Here is a 26,674-nt window from a genome sequence, read left to right as displayed (position 1 = left end):
CGTCCTCCTCAGTGTTTCCCCCGTCCTCCTCCATGCTCCTCAGTGCTTCCCCCGTCCTCACTGTGGAATTAATCGCGCTATGTAAATGAGTAAAATAAATAAAAGTTACAAATGCAAAACCTAGACCCTCCAAGTATCTAATTGGGAGGTACAAAATTTGTATGGTATGTAAATCTCAAATCAAGTGTGACCCATTTTACCACTTTCTTAAAGGGGTTGTCCAGTCAAAACCAGTGTCTGCATTCACTCTGTGTGACTCCAGACTTATGAATCCCCCCAGAGCACACAGATTGTGCTGCAGGGATTCTCCAGTTAGGCCGGGATCACGCATGTGAGAAACTCGGATGAGTCTTGCATCTTAATATCCGGCACTGCCGCCGGCACTCGAGAGTGGAGCGTGCGGCTGCATAGAAATACATGCCGCCGCACCCTCCACTCCCGAGTGCTGTCGGTAGTGCCGGGTATTAAGATGTGAGACTCGTCCGAGTTTCTCGTATGTGTGTTCCCGGCCTTATTCTGATTACAATCTCTGCAGCAGCATATCACACAGTGTGGAAGAAGTGAAAATACATTTTTCTAGTTGTGCTAAAGGGACACTGATTCCATTATGGTGAAATTGTGCCTGTGGCTGACATTTATAGATGCAGTGTGGGTTACTTTTCTTACGCATCTGGTAAATGCCTGTCAGGCTGCTGTGGACAGTAAAAAAAATAAAAAACAATAAAAAACAAATCTGAACTGAGAAAGTAAGTTAATGTGTATGCACAATGTAAGTGCATATTAACACATGACCATTAACCAGAGAAAACAAAAAGCAAAAAACACAAATATCCTGAACTAAAAAGTAAAAAATATACTGCAAATAATGCATAAAGGTAGTAATAATAATAATAAGGGTATTTAGTAAACATAATTTTGATCAAAATAATGTACAAGCCATCCCGCCATGTCACGGCAACCCTTGTGGGACAGTCCCTACTCTAGTATTTAAAACCTTTTCACTTGCCAAGTGACGTGAATGTGAATAAGGATCGAGCGGCTGAACCACTAGTAACAGCTTAGGCCAGACTGGATGGCTTTCCCAGCTCAGAAAAAGGGCGGTCACACCCATATATGCACTGAATGCACACTAAAATGAATAAAAAACAAATCTGAACTGAGAAAGTAAGTTAATGTGTATGCACAATGTAAGTGCATATTAACACATGACCATTAACCAGAGAAAACAAAAAGCAAAAAACATAAATATCCTGAACTAAAAAGTAAAAAATATACTGCAAATAATGCATAAAGGTAGTAATAATAATAATAATAAGGGTATTTAGTAAACATAATTTTGATCAAAATAATGTACAAGCCATCCCGCCACGTCATGGCAACCCTTGTGGGACAGTCCCTACTCTAGTATTTAAAACCTTTTCACTTGCCAAGTGACATGAATGTGAATAAGGATCGAGCGGCTGAACCACTAGTAACAGCTTAGGCCAGACTAGATGGCTTTCCCAGCTCAGAAAAAGGGCGGTCACACCCAAATATGCACTGAATGCACACTAAAATGAATTAAAAACAAATCTGAACTGAGAAAGTAAGTTAATGTGAATGCGCAATGTAAGTGCATATTAACACATGACCATTAACCAGAGAAAACAAAAAGAAAAAAACATAAATATCCTGAACTAAAAAGTAAAAAATATACGGCAAATAATGCATAAAGGTAGTAATTATAATAATAATAATAAGGGTATTTAGTAAACATAATTTTGATCAAAATAATGTACAAGCCATCCCGCCACGTCACGGCAACCCTTGTGGGACAGTCCCTACTCTAGTATTTAAAACCTTTTCACTTGCCAAGTGACGTGAATGTGAATAAGGATCGAGCGGCTGAACCACTAGTAACAGCTTAGGCCAGACTGGATGGCTTTCCCAGCTCAGAAAAAGGGCGGTCACACCCATATATGCACTGAATGCACACTAAAATGAATAAAAAACAAATCTGAACTGAGAAAGTAAGTTAATGTGTATGCACAATGTAAGTGCATATTAACACATGACCATTAACCAGAGAAAACAAAAAGCAAAAAACACAAATATCCTGAACTAAAAAGTAAAAAATATACTGCAAATAATGCATAAAGGTAGTAATAATAATAAGGGTGTTTAGTAAACATAATTTTGATCAAAATAACGTACAAGCCATCCCGCCACGTCACGGCAACCCTTGTGGGACAGTCCCTACTCTAGTATTTAAAACCTTTTCACTTGCCAAGTGACGTGAATGTGAATAAGGATCGAGCGGCTGAACCACTAGTAACAGCTTAGGCCAGACTGGATGGCTTTCCCAGCTCAGAAAAAGGGCGGTCACACCCATATATGCACCGAATGCACACTAAAATGAATAAAAAACAAATCTGAACTGAGAAAGTAAGTTAATGTGTATGCACAATGTAAGTGCATATTAACACATGACCATTAACCAGAGAAAACAAAAAGCAAAAAACACAAATATCCTGAACTAAAAAGTAAAAAATATACTGCAAATAATGCATAAAGGTAGTAATAATAATAATAATAAGGGTATTTAGTAAACATAATTTTGATCAAAATGATGTACAAGCCATCCCGCCACGTCACGGCAACCCTTGTGTGCATATATGGGTGTGACCGTCCTTTTTCTGAGCTGGGAAAGCCATCCAGTCTGGCCTAAGCTGTTACTAGTGGTTCAGCCGCTCGATCCTTATTCACATTCACGTCACTTGGCAAGTGAAAAGGTTTTAAATACTAGAGTAGGGACTGTCCCACAAGGGTTGCCGTGACGTGGCGGGATGGCTTGTACATTATTTTGATCAAAATTATGTTTACTAAATACCCTTATTATTATTATTACTACCTTTATGCATTATTTGCAGTATATTTTTTACTTTTTAGCTCAGGATATTTGTGTTCTCTACTGTGGACAGTAAGTAGCATGGAGATCATATCTAACTTATACGCTTGATGTCAGTTATGGAACAATGGTCTTAAAAAATTGTGGACTCCTGCAGGTAAACCCTTTTCCTGAGGCAATTGAGGAATTCACAATATGTTGCTGTCACTTCTTTATTAGTACTTTGGCTTAACTCTGTTGTGTAATATAGCTTATTCACTCATTACTCACTTATTACAGCTTGATAAAGAACAACCGTGTCCGAAACGTGACGCTTGCTCCTGTTCCTGTCCATTCTATTCTAATTGTTTTTTGATGGAATAAAGATTACTCTGAAAATTTTACCAGAAGCTGGAACATATCCTCTTTTTCCTGCAATTGGTGGTCTAACACCTTGTTTTGTTCATGCTTATATGGTAGAAACAAAGCTGAATTTTGGGATCTTGAAAAACACAGCAAAAGAAAAGCAACAAAATGCAGCCATAAGGGCAGCAAAACCCGCTTTTTGTCTGCAGCTTTTTCACTACCAAGAGATCAGGTTTGGGCTGCGGGAAAAAAAAGCAATGTGTGAACATAGCCTTACATTGGTTATTCTGAGAGCTATAACTTTTATTTTTCCGGTGATGAAGCTATATGGCATCTTGTTTTTTTGTGGGACAAGATGACGTCTTCAGCGGTACCACGTTTATTTATATCCATCTTTTGATCACGTGTTCTTTCACTTTTTGTTCGGCGGTATGATGATAAAGCATTGTTTTTGTGCCTTGTGTTTTTTTTTAATGGTGTTCACTAAAGGGGTTAACTAGTGGGACAGTTTTATAAGGTGGGTCATTACATACGCAGCGATGCTAAATATGTGTACTATATTTATTGCTCGAATAAATATTGATTTTTTTATTATTATTTTTTATTAATTTTTAAAATATTTTTACAATTATTAAAAAAAAAAAAATAAAATTTAATTCTTAGTTTTTCACCCTGTCCCACTATGGGACACACATTTTGTGCAGGCTGATCGCTTCTATAGCATACAGAGCTGCATGCTATAGAAGCTGTCAGTACTGCAGCTTCTGTGCACTGACCTGAGAGACTTCCTGACATGCACTGTGCATGACAGGAAGTCTCTCAGGCCTGGAGACCCGGATGTCATCATGATGACTCCAGGTCTCCATGGCAGCGACTCTGGGTCTCCACAGCTAACAGCCCCTTTGCCTGCTCTCAGAATGCTGCGATCATATTTGATTGCAGTGTTCCGGGGGTTAAAGTGCCGGGAACGGTGCCAGATATCAGCTGTGATAATCAGCTGGCAATCAGCCGCGCTCCCCCCGTGAGCGCGGCTGATCGGGTATCCCGTCCATGGGCATTAAGGCCCAGGGCACATGGACGGGATAGAACGTCATATGTCAGAAACGGGTTAAAAATGCTGCAAGTAAGCCAGCAAAACCTAAACATGTGCATATACCCTTAAAGGGTTTGTCGGACCTTAGGCTTCAAGTCAGCAGTGACTCTATGTGACAATGGGAATGGGCGGTCATGTGACTGACTTGTGAATCTTCACATTGCAGTGTGCGTGATGTGAGGATTCACAAGTCTGTAGTCATATAAAGTGACAGCAGACTTGTACCCTAAGGCCAGACAACCCCTTTACCACATTTTTTCATAATATTACAGGTAAGTGCATGAACAGACTGCTGGTGTAGAATAGCCATCCCTGTATTGCAATATACACTCACTGGCCACTTTATTAGGTACACCTGTCCAACTGTGTGTTAAGACTTAATTTCTAATCAGCCAATCACATGGCGGCAACTCAGTGCATTTAGGCATGTAGACATGGTCAAGACAATCTCCTGCAGTTCAAACCGAGCATCAGTACGGGGAAGAAAGGTGATTTGAGTGCCTTTGAACGTGGCATGATTGTTGGTGCCAGAAGGGCTGGTCTGAGAATTTCAGAAACTGCTGATCTACTGGGATTTTCACGCACAACCATCTCTAGGGTTTACAGAGAATGGTCCGAAAAAGAAAAAAAATCCAGTGAGCGGCAGTTCTGTGGCCGGAAATGCCATGTTGATGCCAGAGGTCAGAGGAGAATGGGCAGACTGGTTCGAGCTGATAGAAAGGCAACAGTGACTCAAATTGCCACCCGTTACAACCAAGGTAGGCAGAAGAGCATCTCTGAACGCACAGTGCGTCGAACTTTGAGGCAGATGGGCTACAGCAGCAGAAGACCACACTGGGTACCACTCCTCTCAGCTAAGAACAGGAAACTGAGGCTACAATTTGCACAAGCTCATCGAAATTGGACAGTAGAAGATTGGAAAAACGTTGCCTGGTCTGATGAGTCTCGATTTCTGCTGCGACATTCGGATGGTAGGGTCAGAATTTGGCGTAAACAACATGAAAGCATGGATCCATCCTGCCTTGTATCAACGGTTCAGGCTGGTGGTGGTGGTGTCATGGTGTGGGGAATTTTTTCTGGGCACTCTTTGGGCCCCTTGGTACCAATTGAGCATCGTTGCAACGCCACAGCCTACCTGAGTATTGTTGCTGACCATGTCCATCCCTTTATGACCACAATGTACCCAACATCTGATGGCTACTTTCAGCAGGATAATGCGCCATGTCATAAAGCTCAAATCATCTCAGATTGGTTTCTTGAACATGACAATGAGTTTACTGTACTCAAATGGCCTCCTCAGTCACCAGATCTCAATCCAATAGAGCATCTTTGGGATGTGGTGGAACGGGAGATTCGCATCAGGGATGTGCAGCCGACAAATCTGCGCCAACTGTGTGATGCCATCATGTCAATATGGTCCAAAATCTCTGAGGAATGCTTCCAGCACCTTGTTGAATCTCTGCCACGAAGAATTGAGGCAGTTCTGAAGGCAAAAGGGGGTCCAACCCCTTACTAGCATGGTGTACCTAATAAAGTGGCCAGTGAGTGTATAATTACAAACATTTGATATAAAGGTAAAAACTTGATGTGAACCTATATATTGTGCTAATAATTAATGGTATATAAACATGTTTCTGCAGCTTGCAAGGCAGGGGTAAAATAAAGCTTATGATGCCTGTGAGAAATTGTTATTAAAGCTTTTACTTGGAACTGCTGGTAATAGTAAAGCAAAAATAAGTAGGCCAGTAACCAAGTACACTGGAAGAAAGAGGCAAGAGAACTCATCTCTGTATGTAAATAATTGATTTGTACAATAGGGGAATAAAAGTACTTCCGATGTAGGCAATAATTTGTTAGGTAAGCCAACTAAGCTGAAATTTCTCATTCAGTTAAGGAGGGATCAAGGATTATCGGGGTAACATACAGAATTTATAATGTGTACTATACATAATATTGTAGATGCAAGTATATAAAATGATCATTGAAAACTGATAAGGTCCTATTACTATAACAAACAGAAAAATGCAGTCAAAATGATTTTCTGTCATATATACACTATATGCCCCATCGGAGACAGTGCCGATAATGTATGTAAAGCGGTGTGGAATTAATGGCGCTATATAAATGAGTAAAATAAATAAATACTAGATGAGGTATTACATCTGTAAGGATGTATGACCTTGCTTAACTCTGAACATGTGGTTTGGCCACACACGCCCACATCCCTTCTCACAGCTGACTGCTCTTAGTTACAGATATATTCAGAGCCATGTGTCTGATCCAGGCATCTTTCAAATTCCATCTTTCAAATTACAGATTTCTAAGGCTAGTTTCACACTAGCGTTTAAACGACGCGCGCACGGCGCCGCTAAGCCACGCCCCCTGCCGGCTCCCTGCCCGCCCCTTCCTGTTATCGCCTCCTCCGAGCGCAGAGGGCTGCATGCGTTATGCGCACCCTATCTATAGCATAGGGTGCGCAGGCCATGCGCAACTATGAATATAGCGTGCGCTGCGCATTTTTGGAGGTGCGCCGTGCGCGCCGAACGCAGCATGTTGCATTTTGGCGCGCACGGCGCACATTCAAAAATGCACAGCGCACGCTATATTCATAGTTGCGCACGGCCTGCGCACCCTATGCTAAAGATAGGGTGCGCATAACGCATGCAGCCCTCTGCGCTCGGAGGAGGCGATAACAGGAAGGGGCGGGCAGGGAGCCGGCAGGGGGCGTGGCTTAGCGGCGGCGCCGTGCGCGCGTCGTTTAAACGCTAGTGTGAAACTAGCCTTATTACACTACTTTGAATCAGACTAGAATTGTACTGGAATTGACTGTAAGTGAAAGGAATAGAAAACCACTACAGTGTTTCAGTTTCTTTTCACTTTCACCACCATACTACTTCACTACTTCCTATCTCCTGTAATCCCCCACCTAATAAGGAACTAGTCATTTCCCCCTCCATCCTCCCCAGCCATCTCACCTCCTCTTCAGAACTGTTCCTCCGCGTGCAATACTTTTTCTCCAGACAACATGGCCACATCATTTCCTATCCTGCTCTCACTTTCTAAAGCTCTGTGATACTCCTCAAAGCTGGTGACGTATCCCCAAATCCTGTCCCTCCTCAACACATCACCACACTCATTTCTAACACCCTGCCATGATCCTCGACACGTTTTCGCCATCATGATAACCTCATACCCATTCATCCAGCCCCCACTTCTCCTGTCCCACTACCTGGAGCACTATGGAACACACGGTCTGTCTGCAATAAACTGTCGTTTATCCATGACCAATTTATCACCAACAAACTCTCCTTCCTTGGCATCACTGAAACCTGGCTCAGCCCCATCTGACTCAGCCTCTCCAGCTGCACTTTCTTATGGTGGACTCAATCTCTCTCACACCCTTTACCCCAGCAACAAACGTGGTGGAGGAGTTGGCTTGCTCCTGTCCAATACCTGCCACTTTACTCCAATTCCGCTACCACCCTCTGCTACTCTTCCCTCCTTCGAGGTGCACTCCATCTACATCTATTCCCTCTCCAACCTACAGCTGGCTGTCATCTACCGCCCCCCCAGAACTAGCCATCTCCACCTTTCTCGACCACTTCACCACCTGGCTACTTCATTTCCTCTCTGCTGACATCCCCACTATCATCATGGGTGACTTCAACATCCCCATTGACCCTTCCACCCCAGCTGCCTCTAAACTTCTATCGCTCACTGCCTCCTTTGGCCTCACTCAATTGTCCTCCATGACCACTCACAAAGATGGTCACACGCTGGACCTCATCTTCACCTGCTTCTGTCCCCTTACTAATCTCACTAACTCACCCCTTCCCCTGTCTGACCGCAACCTACTGACATTCTATTCCCTCTCCTCTCCTTGTGCGCAACCCCCACTCTACAAAGTCACTCACACTCACAGAAATCTCAAACACCTGAATTTACAAACACTCTCTGAGTCCTTTCTCCCTCTTACAGACATAGCTTCTGTCATGATCCATGCTGGATTATGACAGGTTTTGAATAAGTAACCTTTTTTTTTCCTTTGAGTTGGTTGCTTGGAGTTGGTTTTGCCCCCGGTGGCCATTGGGGTTATTGCACAGTGGTGTCTTTTGTTCTAGTTTGCCCCCGGTGGTGGTTAGTGTTATTGCACATGATAATGAAGCAGGTGTGATTCCTTGGGTCCTGCCTATAAAGGTGTAGCAGGTGGTTTCACTCACGGTTGGTAATATTGGTCTTTTCCAACCATCCTTGGTGATGGAAGGAGCTAGAGAGAGTTCCTTGCAGCTCTGACAAAGCTTGGTGAAGTAGCAGCGATTTTGGAGGAAAGCTGCATTCTGGTGATGGACTCTGTTGCTGGGAGCAAGAGCAACAGAGCAAAGCTAAGTGGTGTTATCCCTGTTTGTGACTTCCCTTATGTGTGTTTCAGTGCAGTGGTGGGATTAGTTTCTGCACCGTCCATTTCACTAGAGAGGGCTAGGTGCAGGGCGAGTTAGGGTTCTTAGGTTCCAGCTCGGCGACAGGTGCGGAGCCTGTATAGGAACTGTTAGGAGTGTAGAGACTGGCTCAGGGGAGTGCAGAAGGTCTCCACGTCCCCGTTCCCTATCGCAGGGCCCTCCATTTTATCAGTTTCCCTGGTGTTTTCCCTTATTATTTAAATTCGCCCTCCTGGAGACGGTGTATCCAGTTATACGTTTAATTCTGAAATTCGCCTGCTGGAGGCGGTGTATCCGGCTGCACGTCTTATTATTTAAATTCGCCTTACTGGAGGCGGTGTATCCAGGGTCGCGTGTCATATAAATTCGCCCTGCTGGAGGCGGTGTGTCCAGTCACACGTGACCGTGACAGCTTCCCTTCATGATACAGATGCTGCTGCCACTTTTTATAACACCACAATAACAGCAACACTTGATTCGGCCGCCCCCTTCACGCATAGCAAAATAGCAAAACTCGTACAATCAACAGGCAGTCCTGGCTGACCAGCCTGACCAAAGAACTGAGATGGGCTTCCAGGGTCGCTGAGTGGAGATGGAAGAGATCCCGCTCTGCCGAGCACTTCATCGTATACAAAAAGTTCCTCACCAGCTTCAAGTCCACACTCACTGCCACAAAGCAAACTTACTTCTCATCTCTCATATCCTCCCTGTCTCACAACCCTAAACAGCTTATCAACACTTTCAATTCTCTACTCCTTCCCCCAGCACCTCCTCCCTCTCCTCTCATTACTGCTGAAGACTTTGCCCCTTTCTTTAAGCAGAAGATCGATACGATCAAAGAAAGCTTTGGTCTGCAGCCCCCAATGCCCTTCTTGGCTGCTCAGCCCTGTTCCTCCAAAACCAGCTTCTCCACCATGACAGAAGATGAGCTCTTCACCCTCCTGGCAAGATCACATCTCACCACTTGCACACTTGACCCACTCCCGTCCCACCTCATCCCCAACCTTGCCACAGTCTTCATCCCAACTCTAACACACCTCTTCTACCTCTCACTTACAAATGGTGTCTTCCCCTCATCCTTCAAACATGCCTCAATCACACCCTTCCTCAAAAAGCCCTCCCTAGACACATCCTCTGTGTCTAGCTATCTCCCGATATCTCTTCTCCCTTATGCCTCAAAACTACCGGAACAGCATGTCCATCTTAAACTGTCCTCCCACCTCTCCTCCTGCTCCCTCTTAGAGTGGTTACAGTTTGGCTTCCGATTGCATCGCTCAACTGAAACTGCCCTAACTAAAGTCATCAATGACCTACTAACCGCCAAGAGCAAGCAACACTACTCTGTCCTCCTTCTCCTGGACCTGTCTTCTGCCTTCAACACTGTGGACCATTCCCTCCTGCTACAGATTCTCTCATCTCTTGGCATCACAGACTTGGCCCTATCCTGGATCTTGTCATATCTCATAGACCGAACATTCAGTGTCTCCCTCTCTCACACCACCTCCTGACCTCACCCCCTGTCTATCGGTGTTCCCCAAGGCTCAGTTCTAGGACCCCTACTCTTCCCCATTTACACTTTCGGCCTGGGACAGCTCATAAAATCCCACGGTTTGCAGTATCATCTCTACACCGATGACATGCAGATCTACTTATCTGGACCTGATCTCACCTCCTTACTGACTATAATCCCACAATGTCTGTCTGCTATTTCATCCTTCTTTTCTGCTCGCTTTTTAAAACTGAACATGAACAAAACAGAATTCATCATCTTTCCCCCATCCCACTCTACACCTCCACCAGACCTATCCATCAATGTCAATGGCTGCTCACGTTCCCCAGTCCCGCATGCTCGGTGCCTTGCGGTGATTCTTGACTCTACCCTCTCTTTTAAGCCACATATCCAAGCCCTTGCCTGCTCCTGCCAACTCAAACTCAAAAATATTTCCCGAATCCGTGCATTCCTTTACCATGAAACCACAAAAACACTAGTGCACGCCCTTATCATCTCCCGCTTCGACTACTGCAACCTTCTACTCTCTGGCCTCCCCTCTAGCACTCTGGCACCACTCTAATCCATCCTACACTCTGCTGACCAACTAATTCACCTGTCTCCCCGTTATTCTCCAGCCTCTCCTGTCTGCCAAGCCCTTCATTGGCTTCCTATCATCCAGAGGCTCCAGTTCAAAACCCTAGCTATGACATACAAAGCCATCCACAACCTGTCTCCTCCATTCATCTATGACATGATCTCTGGGTACTTACCTACACGCAACCTTCGATCCTCTCAAGATCTCCTTCTCTACTCCCCTCTTATCTCTTCTTCCCACAACCGCATGCAAGACTTCTCCCGAGCTTACCCCATAGTCTGGAACTCTCTATCCCAACACATCAGACTCTTGCCTACCACAGAAACCTTCAAAAAGAACCTGAAGACCCACCTCTTCTGATAAGCCTACAACCTGCAGTGATCCTCAGTCTACTGAATTGCCGCACGACTAGCTCTACCCCCTCTCGTAGTGTATCTGTGGTGCCCTGAGAGTTCAGTCGCCACAGATGTACTGCACCTCCTCCTGAGTTGTGGTGCCCCACCATCCAGGTAAGGTGGAGACACCTGACCACACTCCAACACCTGCATCCCACACAACATAGTAGTGTAGCAAAGCACCTTTGGTGGCTCCATGCTTGGAACATGAAGAGTGCTGGGAGGTGGGTGGAGCTTAGTCTGTACGAGAGAGCTGGAGATGATTAGGACTAGGTCAGTCTGTGAGAAAAGATCCCCTGAGAGGGATGGATTGAAGGAGGTGCTGCAGCAGTCTTCAGTGACCTGAGGATGTTGGCACGTGAAAGAGATATAGAAAGCCTGATTCTCCATAATGAAGAAAGATTTGTATGGAACGTGAGGAGAAGAAGAGAAGTAAGGACTAGGGTCGGAGTGGAACCCTTCCTCAAGTTCTAAGCGCATGGCCGGGGTCCGGTCTCCGAGGTTGTATGGATACTAATGGTCCTGCAGCAGACACCGAAGGAATAGAAGTTGTCACCGCTTTATTCCCACACAAGACTTGGGGGCACAACAGCAACGTAAATGAGCCAGGACTTGGTAGTAAGGAGTCCCCGAAGCAGGCTACAGCTGTCTGCCGTACAAGTAGAGTTCAAAGGAAAATCTTAAAGGAGGAACTTGGGTTTAACACACAACCACAGGAACTTCATTACAAGCGTTAGAAAGGAGACGTTCAGAGAAGGCATATGTTGGCGGAGTGTTGGAACGGAGTATTTCATCTTGCCTGGAGGTTGGCTGAGCCCCTGACCTGGATGACACAGCACCGAGGCGGGAACCTGTATGCACAACAGACTGTGAGTAAAGCTTTGGAACTACATGCCCCGGGCCCCGGTGTCCTCCGCTTATTCCTGCGCCAACTCACTCAGCACTGCTACATCTCTGTGCTTAACACTGCACCATTACACTCTATTCACTAGCTCTTCATCTACACTACCCTGGGACTACGGCCGTACCTGTGGAGGGCCACAACATCATTGCTGCACCACACCATCTGTCCCAGAGGATCTGTCTGCAGCGTCGGCTTAACATCTTCATTGCCGAACACCACAGGTGGCGTCACGAATCATCCACTTATAAACTTTAATCATCAGCCACACTATTCCTTTTACATAGACGCCAAGGGCCGCGGACCAGGTCACCGCTACCGTGACACTTCCCTCTGAGATACCGGCCCGGTACCGAGTACCCCACAGCCCTGGTGGGCGACCCATATTCTCACCCATGCCCTGTAGACTGTGAGTCCTCGCGGGCAGGGTCCTCTCTCTTTCTGTACTTGTGTGTGCCTTGTTTTGCATATGTTTATTGTACTTGTCTATATTTGCCCCTTCCACATGTAAAGCGCCATAGAGTAAATGGCGCTATAAAAATGAATAATAATAATAATAAAAAAGGAAGAATTATAACATCAGTGGAGTAACATTAGTTTAAGTCTACCATTCACATGATTAACATTACACAAAGAGCATAACTTCTATGTACTCTTATTACAGGAACTCAAAACCAAGTGGGATCTCCCTGAAACCTCAGTCTGGTGAGCCTGAGCTTTAAAACATGGGCAGATGGTCCTCTGTGGCAAGATTGGATATATCCTATCTACTGTGGGGTGGTTGTAATAAACAGTGTATTTAACATGTCAGGTGCTCAATCCTAAATTAGCCCATGGTCTAACTATAGACCAACGATTTCAATATTACAATCTAAGCCATCTTGGAAACTTGAGCCCAGGGTCAGGCATATAAAAGATGGGTCATATCATGTAAATGTGTTTGCACGCGGGGGATCAGCTTCTGCTGGATGTAATCCGACAGCCATTTTTCCTTCCCTCAAGGAAACAGAAGAATAACTTAAGATGGAAACATTTAGGCATTTATGTGGCTTCTCCCTTTTTATTTTATAACTGTCTTGCTTTTATGTGTTTCACTTTATTTTTCTATTTTCTTGTAAGCACTGTATTTTTATAATAAAGCTTAAAAGTTTAATAAGTTTGGTCCTTGTATGCTCTAAAGAATCCATAGCCTTTCAGAGAGTGTGCATGGCCTTTTGACTGTTGGATAGTAATATGCAGAATATTTCAGGCACTCGTCACCCTATGTGTTTGAGTGGTTGCAGTCTGTTGTGTATCTGGGGTGTGTGGTCTGTGTTTGGTCAGAGATTTGTGTTCACTTTGCAGCCTATAACAGAGGTTGAGTGAAAGTTTGAGTGAGAGGAGGAGATAAATTCACCCGTACAGGCGCACCCCACGTGATGTGCTGAGAAGAGTAAACTCAACAACATTTTAACTGATGTATTCCATCAGAAAACCATCTCTATAGTCATTTCTCTTTTTTCCATTCAAAACATTATCCATTGGGTTTGTTTTAACTTTATTCCAGAGTTTACAATGCAGAACAGACTTATAATGTACAAATGTTCAACAAAATAGACACTTCCAGAGGTTTTGTATACTGTCCTGGACAGAGTTAGACAGGGAACAGTTTAAAATGTCCCACAATCTTCAAATGTTAGGAGACATTATAAAATGAGTTATATGATAAGATTTGCCAAAAGTCCAAAGTTTGCTGTCTATACTGGTGGTATTTGAAGCACAGAACCTCCAGTCTGGTGGTGGAGCAAAGCAGAGAAATGCAGTCATATATTGATTAGAATTTCCTAGTGGCATGGAGATACACTGTGACAGAGAGGAGCCAGAATATTGTGGTGTCTGGTGACATGTACTACTACACTGATTAGAACAGCTTCACCATCCTATTAAACAGTGCAAGTTTTTCCTTCCTCTGTCATTGCAAGGGTTAGTCAGTTCAGTTGACCTCCTGGAGCTCTCTATCCTGAATTGTATCAGCTGTTCTGTGTTGGCCACTCCACTCTGGTATATATGCTTGCCATTGACATTTGGAAATTTCCAATGATAGTTCACACTTCCTGGTTTGGCATTGAAGAAAAACTTGAGTATTTGGAGTAGACAATTGGAGAGTTGCACTGGAGATTTCTGTGTGGTGTTAGTTCTGTCATGATCCAGTGTTGGATCTGGCGGTATTAAATGCACAAAGTGAACTTTTTTTACTTTGGTTAAGTTCAATGGTGTTTTGACTGTCCCCAGTGGTGGTTGTGGTATTGCACTTTGGGTTTTTGTGCACTTAATTAGGTATTAGGTGTCACACCCTATAAAGGTGTGCTAGAGGTGTGCAATCACTGCCTGTGATATTGTGAGTTTGTGTTCACTCTGTTTTTGGAGAGCCTGGATGAAGGATGGAGCTGGTGAGGAGTCCTGCGCAGCTTAGCCAGGGGGGATGTGTTTCAGCTATGGTGTCTGGACGAAGGGCTGGCATGGCGTGGTGGAGTCGCAGTGATGGTGTCAGCGGGAAGTGTCTGCATGGGCTGGTGGAGTGGCGACTATGGAGAGTGGCACTCACCATGTGGGACTTGGCCGCTGAGCTGGACTCAAGCATGCTCGACTTCGTGTCAGCAGCTGAACTCATCCTTGGGACTGGTTCTAAGCAGCTGCAACTGGTGTTGGACTCTGCTCCAAGGTTGCACTAAGGTGAAGGATCCTGTTATGGTGATGGATCCGGGTGGAGGAGAAGATGCACTCAGGTGGAGGGCTCTGTTGCTAGGAGCGCACGCAACAGAGCAAAGCTAAGTGGTGTTTCCCCTGTATTGTCTCTTTACTCATGTGTGTTATTAGTGCAGTGGTGGGATTAGTTTCCGCACCGACCTATTCCCTAGTGAGGGTTTAGGGTCAGGGCGAGCTAGGGCGTTGAGGTACCGGCATAGGGAACGTTAGGAGTGCAGGGACACTGGCTCAGGGGAGCTCAGGAGGTCTCCAATTCCCTTTCCCTATTGCAGGGCCCACCATTGTTAAAGTTACCCAGGTTCCCCCCTTTATTATTTAAATGCGCCTTACTGGAGGCGGTGTTTCCAGATATTGTATGTATAACGTGTAATACCTAAATTCGCCAGGTGGAGGCGGCGTATCCACCTGCACGTTTTTATTATTTAAATGCACCCCACTGGAGGCGGTGTATCCAGGGTCACGTGTGTTATGGGTTCGCCTTGCGGTATCATCTGCGTCCCGACACACGTGACCATGACAAGTTCGCAAGTTTATAATCATCCTCTCCCATTTGGTTTCTCCTTCCTATTTCTCCTGTTTCCCACTCAGTTGATTTGTGAGTGTATTTTGTTGATTAAAGTTTTCTTTTATCCCTGTCTGTCTGCCTCTGTCATTCTGATTAGTGTAATCCTACACACTTCGGCTTCATATTTCCCTGGGTGGGGAAGCGAACAGATAAGGGTTAGGATAGGAGCATATTAAGGGTACCGTTACACCTAGCGACTCACCAGCGATCCCGACCAGCAATATGACGCGGTCAGGATCACTGGTGAATCGCTGGGTGGTCGCTAGTGAGCTGCTACTCAGGCAGATCTCAGCAGCGACATCGCAGGGGACGGGGATCGCAACTTACCTGTCAGACGAGGCGATCCTGCGTCCTCCCGCCCGGCTCCACGCGTCGCTCGTCGTCACAGCAGGAAGCGCCGCAGGAAGTGGACGACGAGAAATGGTCCAGCAGCTTCTCGCGCGATCAGCGATAACCAGCGGGGGAGCCGGTCGGAGGTAAGTATCACATGCAGCGATATCACTAGCAATATCGCTGTAACGTCACAAAATCGGTGACTTTACAGCGATATTGCTAGCGATATCGCAGTGTGTAACGGGGGCTTAAGGTATGTGACACCGGAATCTTCACCTTCTGGGGTAATCCAGGGGACAGGAATAGCCTAGGGCGCCCCCCAGTTTGAGGGATTGAGTAGCTGCCCACAGTCCCTAGTCACTACGTGACACCTGGTGTTCTAATGGCTAAAAAAGGAATTTCTTCTTTACCACATTCAACTGGTGATCATTAAAATCTGACATTCAGCTCTCCATTATTTTTTTTATTATTATTCTCTTTCTCATGTTCTGCCTTTTTAAGCATTACTTCTGATCTACCACTTCAAAAGTCTAACTTCATAGCAGAAAATTTTAATATATCCCACTGCTTTGTTTCTATATTAGATGAATGACTAGACAAACCCATTGTATTTTACTGCATGAAACACAAATGCAGAGAACAAAGCTTAAAGATAATAATCTTGGCATGTGGTTCAAATGAGCTAAAAAGCAAATATTCAGCTCTTAAACCGAGCACTAAAGAATCCTATTGGAAACTAGTCCTGTCATTCAAATACAGCAAAAGAAAAATAGCAGCCCAGTATGGGAGGGACTAGCACTTCCATACACCACTGCCAACTTGTGAGGTGGTGTTTGATTGCCCTTCTGTGCCAGCCTTCCCGTGTGGACACCTATCACAATCACAGTTAATTTAACTCATTTTTGGATTACACCTCTGCTCACTAAATCCCTACATTTTTGACAGATGTGCAGTGCAACAATCAATAGCAAGAAATCCTAGAAGAGATTGGAACAGTAATCCATTCATGAAAGGAATATTGCACAGGAAAATAAAATTTTATTGGTTCAGTAACCAAACAACTTAAAAGGAAATAATAGCAATGGATTTTTACTGCCATGTGTGACTTTATTAAATTTATTTGAGTAAATGCGTATAAGGAACAAGGTTCTTGTGTGTACTTGGCTACATTTATTTGGCACAACGGAGTATTATGAAATCAGCAGTCGCAATGAGCCATAGGCATGATAAAAGCTGCACTGTGATGTCTGGTCAAGATTAAAGGAACAGTACCCCAGGAATAATTTTAATAAGCTTTCAGCAAAAAGACGTCAACTAATTGAGAACATAATAAATTACTTGGCTTTAGCTGTACTGCAGTGCTGTATGGAAAATGTGTAGAAGTATAACTTGAAAAGCTTAAGGCAGGAGGTAAAATATGTAATAGGTTCGCCAAGATATGTTGCACCCTACTGGTCTTCTCATATGTAGCAGAGGGTTCTCAGAAGCCCCTGCAACAACTGTACTTGCAATTGCTATGTCCTTGGAACCCAATTAATGTAAAAACTTGAAAAAAGCTATCACAGGCTGTGTGTTTCATGATGTTGGATAAAAGAAGATCTTGCTTCTGGGCAGTTGCCAATCGCTCCTGACAATCATAGGATGCTTTGGGTATGTCGAACCAAACACACCACATATCTAGCATTGGAGGGGCTTTGACAAGGGTGCAGCTTCTACAACTAAATTATATAATAGGTTCTATCAGGTTTCACAGAAGTGCTCTTTGTTTTAATCGTGTTCTGCATGTACCACAATTTTTACAGTCAAAAACTGCAGGATCTGCAACAGAGTTATATCCTATAGGGACAATTAAATACAGTCCATATTATGCCAGTCTAATGACCATATTGTAGATATATAGGGATTAAATAGAGGTGTTCAGTGCAAAAATCATGCAAAAGCATATAATAGAAAAATGCACCCAAGAACCAGGGTGTAATATTAAAATGGTTAAGTTTTATTAGATCAAAATTTAAAAATAGTACATCCATAAAAAGTGTATAAGTCGGTGATGACAACAAATGGCTCCCCCAGACAAAGGCACTTCAGCCGAAACGCTCATTGGGGTGGTGGCCTCGCAATTCCCAGGTAATTCATGCTTCATGCAGGACTGCTTTAGTGTTTATAATACTCTTTATGCATACCTCCGGATGATGGTGTGTTGGTGTCTTCCTTTCTTGGACTACTAAGTATCATTTACTAGTTTATTTATGTGGAAAATTTAACCACACTCTGCACTCCTGAGTGTTAGTCATGTATCACTCCATTATGCTCATCTCTGTCTTTACCTTTCTGTAGTTGCGATACCATAATCTGGCCATTTGTAGTCATCACCTAGTTATACACTTTTCATGCATGTACTATTTTTAATTTTTTTTTTATATTACACCCTGGTTTAGGGTACATTTTGCTATCATAGGACCTGCAACAGAGTGTCTGAAAGAGCTATTGTCACAGATGTGAACAGAACTTTACTTATTATTCAGATGATCACTTGTGCATTTAAAAAACCTTATGATGCAGTAGGGTGAGCCCAGGCAGAGCCACATTGTGCGCAATTTAAAGGGTTGTCCATTCCTTAGATAACCCCTTCTCAATCTCCCTTGTAAAATAGTACCTGTGGTGTTAATGCTATTCAGCGGTGTCAGCACTGGCTCTCCCAGGGTTTACGTGACATAACAATCCATACAGCCAATCAGCAGCCACTTCAGTCTCCTTGCACTTGGACAAATCACATAAATCCAGAGAAAGTGAGAGGGCAGCAGCTCTATTTTCCTTCAGATTTTATGTGATTTGTCCAATGGCAGAGAGAGTGAAGCCAGCACTAATTAGCTGCGGGGCTCTCATGACATAACAATGTCACAAAGTCCCTAGGAGAGCCAGTGCCGACACCACTGGAACAGAGCCAGCACCAGAAGTGAGTATAATTGTTTTCATTTTACAAGGGGGGCATATAGGGATTGAGAAAGGGTTGTCTGAGTAGTGGAAAACCTCTTTAACACCAGTGATAAGTTTTTTTTTTTATGGATGTGTGGAAAGTTTCACTGTGTTATTAGTGCTGCAATTGTGATCTGGCATGATATACACCTTGGTGATTGTAACTTTCAAAGGAAGAAGAAAGGCCATAAGTGTTACAAAAAACTTATTTTTTTCTCCTTAGTACAAGATTAGGGAGGTTTCCACCCCTTCCTTGCGGGCCATGCACACGAAAGCCGTTCTCTGCAGCGTGTCCACATTTGACATTACCTGTCTGAATCCTGCTCATATAGGTACTATACACATGATCAGTTTTTTAATACATCAGTTAGTGACTGATCTGATACAGGTTACCCTGACGTTTGGTAGAGCGGCTTAGGCTGGTTTCACATTAGCGCTTTTTAAGCGCACGCACGGCCGGGGGTAGCTCCGCCCCCGAGCCGGCTCTCTGCCCGGCGTGCCCGCCCCTTGCTTGTAGCGCCGCCTCCTAGCGCACAGCGGCGCCTGCGATCGGCGCACCCTATCTTTAGCATAGGGTGCGCAGATCGTGCGCAGGCCGTGCGCTAGTTGCGCTTTGACCTGCGCTGCGCACTTTTGACGGTGCGCCGTGCGCGCTAAAATCAAACTTTTCGGATGCTCGGCGCACCGTCAAAAGTGCGCAGCGCAGGTCAAAGCGCAACTAGCGCACGGCCTGCGCACGATCTGCGCACCCTATGCTAAAGATAGGGTGCGCCGATCGCAGGCGCCGCTGTGCGCTAGGAGGCGGCGCTACAAGCAAGGGGCGGGCACGCCGGGCAGAGAGCCGGCTCGGGGCGGAGCTACCCCCGGCCGTGCGTGCGCTTAAAAAGCGCTAATGTGAAACCAGCCTTAGTATACATTTTTTGCGAAAAACGTATCAACCAAATACCCTGTTTTGCTATAATCTTTTCACTAGCACTTGCTGTTTACTGGTACTTTTTTTTAAAGCAGAGTATTTTTACACGTTTTATTGTATTTTTCTGTGTTTCAGTCTTTTGGTGGTGTGAACACTGTCCTACAGACTTGTTCAATGTGTGCATGGCCCATGTATTTGTATTCATTTGAAGAACAGAAACAGTAGCAGTTGAGAGCAGGCAGAGGTCTTTGCATACACCACTTCTGTCACAGGCAGAGGCAATCGCTGAACAGTTTCAGATGGCTATAAAGAAAACCTTTCCCAAATTTTGACCTTATTAATCTTACACTTCTGCATAGAGAATCAATATAGTAGGAATGTAGATAAAAATATACATTTTATTTTTTTATTCCCTCCTCTCAAAAGTACTGGAGTCTATTGTGTTAGATATTTAATCATTCAACTGGACATTTCATTTCTTTCAGCTCGGTGGCCATCTTAGTGGGTTCAATGTGGCACCCCTGAGGGTTCAGTCGCCACAGAGGTACTGCATCTCCTCCTGAGGTGTAGTATCCCACTCTCCAGGTAAGATGGAACACCTGACCAGCCTCCACCACCTGCATCCCACACAAACACAGTAGTGTAGCAGAGCAACCTTCATGGCTCCCTGCTTGGAACACGACGAGTGCTGGGAGATGGGTGGAGCTTAGACTGCACAAGAGAGCGGGAGAATATTAGGAAAAGGTCAGTCTGTGAGAGAAGATCCCGAGAGAGGGATGGAGTGAAGGAGGTGCTGCAGCAGACTTCAGTGACCTGGAGCTGCTGGCACGGGAAAGAGAAATAGAAAGCCTGATTCTTCAGAAGGAAGAAAGCTTAGTATGGAACGTAAGGAGAAGAGAACTAAGGACTAGGGTCAGAGCAGAACCCTTCCTGAAGTTTGAAGCGCATGGCCGGGGTCCGGTCCCCGAGGCTGTTTGTGAAACTAATGTTCCAGCAGCAGACACCGGAGGAATAGGAGCTGTGACCACTCTATTCCAACAAAAGACTCGAAGACATGGTGGCAACCTATGTGTGAGCCGCGACATAACGGATGGAGTCCCCGAAGCAGGCTACAGTCACTTGTCATGCGAGTAGAGTTCCAAGGAACATCTGAGAGGAGGAACTTGGGTTTAACACACAACTACAAGTACTTCAGTTTAAGCGCTAGTGAGGAGACGTTCAGAACAGGCACACAAAAGGGAGAGCTGGAAAGGTTAATTCCATCTGCCTGGGAGTTGGCTGAGCCCCTGATCTGGAGACCGCAGCATTGAAGCGGGCACCTGTCTGTGCCAAGAACGTGAGTAAAAGAACTGGAACTGCATTCATCTGTCTCATTGCCTTCTTCCTGCGCCAACCCCTTCAGAACTGCTACATCTCTGTGCCTAACACTGGACCATCTCCTTCTCCTCACTATCTCCTCATCTACACCAACCTCATCTACTCTGCCAGGGACTACAGCCCTATCTGTGGAGGGCTACAACATCATTGCTGCACCACACCATCTGTCCCAGAGAAGCAACCCTGCAGCGCTGGTCAAACTGACCAGAAACCACAGGTGGCATCATGAATCATCTCAACAACTTTATCCCCATCACTCTACTCCTTTTACATTGACCGCCTGAGGCCACGGGCCGGGTCACTGCCACTGTGACATCTCCCATTGAAATCAACGGGCCCGACACCGAGTACCCCACGGCCTCTGGGGGCGAGTCAATTTTGGCATCACGAACAGGATGACGAAGCCTGGTACCACTGGGTCCTGTGTGCTGAATATTTATTACATTGGATACTGCTGAAAGTGTGCAAAACAACCAAAATGATAGACTGTAAAATGGACTCTCAAAATGGCCGCCGGCGCGGTGAAGAAGGGCGTGACAACATGGGTGGTCCTAAGAAAAGAGCGCAAACTGTCCTGGGCCTCCCCTGCCTGAACTTCTATGCAACAGCAACATGGCCCAGAGGGGTTCGTATACTGGCTTGGTATGGAGGAAGAGGAAGGAGGCGCCGCCCGAGGAAGGAGGCGCCGCCCCAGGAAGGAGAGGCAGAGCTGTGAGGCAGGAAGAGAGCCCAGGGAGAAGCTAGAACGCCAGGACGCAATGATGAAAGAAGGACGGAGGCCTGAGGAGCGCGCAGAAGCTGAGTTTGCCTTCTCCGGCGCAGTAGTCGAAGGCTCCGGCCCTGCTTCTGTGATCGACCGTCAGCAGCTGGAGGAAGAAATCGCTAAGCTGAACCGCAGTCTGCGGCTGAAGCAGGAGGCTCTGCAGGCCTTGGATCAGCGCGCACCCAGGAGGGGACTGCAGAATCAGTACCTCCACCACTGATATCCGCCGCCGCTGCACCAGTTCTCCCTCAGGCAGCACCTGTGAAACCCGCGACCGCTGCTATGCCATCGGCAGCGCCTGTCACCATCTACCCGCTGCTGCCGCCGCTGGGTGCTGCCTGCCAGGAGGAGTTACCTGAGGACCTGGGAGCTGAATGTGAGGCAGAGACTGTGAATTTTCCTGGACATGGCGCGGCCGCGCAGGTCCCACCAGAGGACTCAGCAGTTCCTGAACCAGCTCCAGCAACCACCGCTGCCACTGGCTGCCGTCCAGTGCCTGCCCCGGAGCCGGAACAACGCCAGGAGGTACCAGGTATGACCACAGCCCCTGCAGCTGGGGAGACCTCTGAGTTCCTGTCTGCTCCAACGTCCGGGCAGGTCGTGCTGTACCTAGTTTGGGACCCGGATACTAGTCCCTGGGGGGAAACACCCGAACCCCTGGCAGTGGTGCCCCTGTCCGCAGTGGGCAGAGGCCGGTCCCGAGAGGAGGAAAGGGAGGCCCGATGCCAGCAGACTATCCCCCAGCTGGCATCAGAGCAGTGGGAGCAACAGAGACTGGCAGTGCTGGGCCCTGACATAGACCGGAAAGAAAAGGCCTGCGCTGGGCACTACAGTCCCCGGGACTCGGCTGGGTGGGGTCAGGTCCTGAACTTTAACCTGGAAAGGGAGATCGGTTTCATCGCAGACCCCCAACGGATCTCCGACCTCTTTGTCAGCCGAAGGGATGTAGAGTCCCACCTCCGGAGGGGACACCCCGCTCATGATCTGTACCCGGGAGACTGAATGTGCGCCGCATCCCGGAGGAATTTATAGCGGCCTACAAGAAGGACAAGGCCTACGTTCCTCCAGATAGGGTAGTACCCACAGTTGTGTTTGCACCCACCAAGGCCAAGCAGGCCAACTCCATGGAAGTACAACATCCCCTGGTACAAGTTGCTACCCCTGCTGTACCACAGGCAGCAGTACCACCAGCTGTCAGGCCAAAAACCAGAACAGCTACCGCACCATCAACAGCTGCTGAGCTACCACCACAGGCAGCCATCCCCAAAGCCAAACAGGAGGACTATGGACAAAATATTAAGCCAGCAGGACACGGACATCCTGAAAGTCTTCCCTGGAGGCAAAAGAAATCTGCTTCTACCACCCCAGGAGGAGACCATCACTAGAACATTTACCACTAACTGAACTGTTACCCAGGAGGGTATTGGCACCGTTGTGCCTCAAAGTTTGCTTTTGTTTTCTTACTGTTTTCTTCAGTTTTGCCTCAGTTTGGCATTTGTTGCACTAAAATCAGAACTGCAGTGATCATGAACTGGGAGTGATTCACAAACTTTCCTGTAAATAGTTTGTGCCTCTTAAGGTGCTCTCTCTTGGTTTTACACAAACCTTCTTCAAGCAAGGACTACCTCAGACCTGGAGTTCTGATCCAACCCCAAGGACACTGCAAGAAATCCCGTCTGGGAGCGGTGTCCAGCACTTGCAAGAATTATTGACGTTTTAATGTGAAGTCTTTTATAATGTGCCTTGAAAATGTTGGTAGCAATGTTTAGCTGCAGTATTAGAAGTAGATGTTTTGCAGAAAGTAGTCTTGAAGTAATCTTTAATAAAAATATGAAATTTTGAATATCATTGCTGCATCACACCATCTGTCCCAGAGAAGCAACCCTGCAGTGCTGGTCAAACTGACCAGAAACCACAGGTGGCATCACAAATCATCTCAACAACTTTATCCCCATCACTCTACCCCTTTTACATTGACCGCCTGAGGCCACGGGCTGGGTCACTGCCACTGTGACATCTCCCATTGTAATCAATGGGCCCGGCACCGAGTACCCAACGGCCTCTGGGGGCGAGTCATGAACGTATGCAACCTCAAAGCTGAAAGAAATGAAACACCTGTTAAATAATAAAAATATAATACATTAAGTATTATTAGTATCTTTACAATAGAGTGGAGGCAATAAAAATGACCAACCTCTCACTAAAACCCCCTCCCCCCAAAAAAACATTTTTATCTACATTTTTGTTACTGTGTGCTGGAATGTACAGTTTGTAATGTTAAAGTTGTGAAAGGTCCCCTTTAAGAGTTTCACTTTAGTGCACAGATGAATACACTTGGCACGCACATCTTCCTCAGTCTATGGCATAAACATGAATTGTTCCAGCAGCTTCTCTCAAGCCCCCGTTACACACTGCGATATCGCTAGCAATATCCCTGTAAAGTCAGCGATTTTGTGACGTAGCAGCGATATTGCTAGCGATATCGCTGCATGTGATACTTACCTCCGACCGGCTCCCCCGCTGGTTATCGCTGGTCGCGCGAGAAGGTCCTGGACCATTTCTCATCGTCAGCTTCCTGCGGCGCTTCCTGCTGTGACGACGAGCGACGCGTGGACGCGGGTGGGAGAACGTCAGGATCGCCGCGTCTGACAGGTAAGTAGCGACCCCCGACCCCTGCGATGTCGCTGGTGAGATCTGCCTGTGTGGCAGCTCACTAGCGACCACTTAGCGATGCACCAGCAATCCATATCGTTGTCGGGATCGCTGGTGCATCGCTATGTGTAACGGTACCCTAAGTGTCCCTTACAAATTGCTAGCCACAGTAATTGATCACTGCTGAAGGAAGTGATGGGCTGCAATGATAACATGTCTATCCCAGGAGGAAGTTGACGCTTTGAAACTGTCAGGGGGTTCAGGCGTTGTTACAAAGGAAAACACTAGATCCTGCTATTAATTAAGCCAAGACCAATCACAGAGCTTTTCAATGGTAAAAAACCTTTTTATTGATTTCACGTATAAAAGGTAAAAAGACATTAATGTTTACAAAAGTAGTGCAAGAAAAAAGAACACACGACTCCCTTTAGCATAATTATTGATGCCTGGCTCTGGGCCCTGTGCCTGCCAATCAAGAACAGTATAACTCAAGACAAAATTAATTATACAAGCAAGTGTGTATTGGTGACCCAATGAATACTTATGGCCATTACTGTCAAATACATATGTTAAGATGGGCACCTAACACTATAATTGCTGGGTAGGCTGGGAGCACATATCACATCTTTGCAGCCAAAAGCAATTAGCCATAGCCCACCGCAAAGGTCATGGAAGCTGCCTGTTTATGGAAACTGCTGTAACCAACCGCCCACACAAAATCAGAGTCTAATAATTAAAATTCATGATTGGACCACAGGGGCCATTACCTGGATCCTAGCAGCATTCAATAAGTGTACACTGGGAGCCCCGTCCTTCTGCCCCGACGTGCACGTTTCGCCCTGCTTCCTTGGGGGGCGTGTCCAGGCAGAGGGTGTGCAAGGTTTAAATATGAGCCTCCACCAATCAATGATATGCTTTCACTTAATATGTGCCTAAACCAATCCACAAGATTCTTTCATAGGTACTGTAATGGGGTCTACCAAGCTGGGGTACCTCTTTCAGTACCATCCCATGTTTTCGGAGATCCACTCTGCGTTGGCTGGAGTCTAAATGAATGACGCTGGCTGGAATTCCTTGTTTACATGGGCGCATATAAAAGATCACTGCTTCTCCACGCATTTCCAGTCTGACAACACTTTACTCACAGGACACAGAATATATCACACAGATACAGAGGGCCGGCCAATAGAAAAGCGGCAGGCCAGACATACATTACAAAAGCCGCAGGTGGCCGGAGCCTGCCGATGTTTACTGTGGAAATTACAAAGGTGGGGGGAGGGCGGACAAAAGGGGAATGCTGATGCATTAGGGACATGCATCTCTCAAAGAACCTATTATACATCCATATAACTGCACAACATATTCTGGGTGCTAAGTGGTTCTGTAACACGTAACACGGCTCCCCTTTTCAGCGACGTGATCGGCATACACAGTCTGATCCTCAACGGATCGGTTTGGGGATGACCGAAGTTTATGGGGTTGGTACAAGTTCCGTTTGTCGACTTAGTCCATCGGCGTTACCGTTTTGTTTGCCGGGTCTGTGGTGGATGGTGAAGTCCAGAGGTTGTAGAGCTAAATTCCACCGCAGCAATCTGGTGTTGTCTCCGGAGACCCGACTAAGCCAGACTAGGGGATTATGGTCCGTTAGGAGGGAAAACTGTCGTCCATACAAATATGGTTGCAACTTCTTGAGTGCCCATACTACCGCCAGGCACTCCTTCTCGATGGCCGCATAGCTTACTTCACGGGGCAGTAGTTTCTTACTCAGGTAAGCTACCGGGTGTTCTTGGCCGTCTGGCCCGACTTGGCTCAGTACTGCCCCCAATCCAAACATAGAAGCGTCTGTGTGAACCAGGAAACGCTTAGTTGGATCGGGTGTGGCCAATACAGGGGTATTGGTGAGGGTGTCCTTTAGTTGGCGGAAGGCTTCCTCACACTCTGAGGTCCAGGTTACCTGGCGGGGTTGGTTCTTACGGGTCAACTCAGTGAGGGGCTTGGCTACGCTGCTGTAATTGGGAACGAACTTCCTGTAATACCCCGCTGTCCCTAGAAACGCCATGACCTAGGTTTTAGTGCGTGGGATGGGCCATTTGGCTATGGCCTCAATCTTGGCTGGTTCTGGTCGCTGTTTCCCACTTCCCACCCAATGCCCTAAATACTGAACCTCTGCTTTGCCCATGTGACACTTGTTTGGGTTCAGGGTGAT

The sequence above is a fragment of the Dendrobates tinctorius genome, unplaced genomic scaffold (assembly GCF_039654945.1).
Source record: "Dendrobates tinctorius isolate UK_male_01 unplaced genomic scaffold, ASM3965494v1 ptg000016l, whole genome shotgun sequence".
Classification (NCBI taxonomy): Eukaryota; Metazoa; Chordata; class Amphibia; order Anura; family Dendrobatidae; genus Dendrobates; species Dendrobates tinctorius.
Note: the sequence above shows the minus strand (reverse complement) of the source record.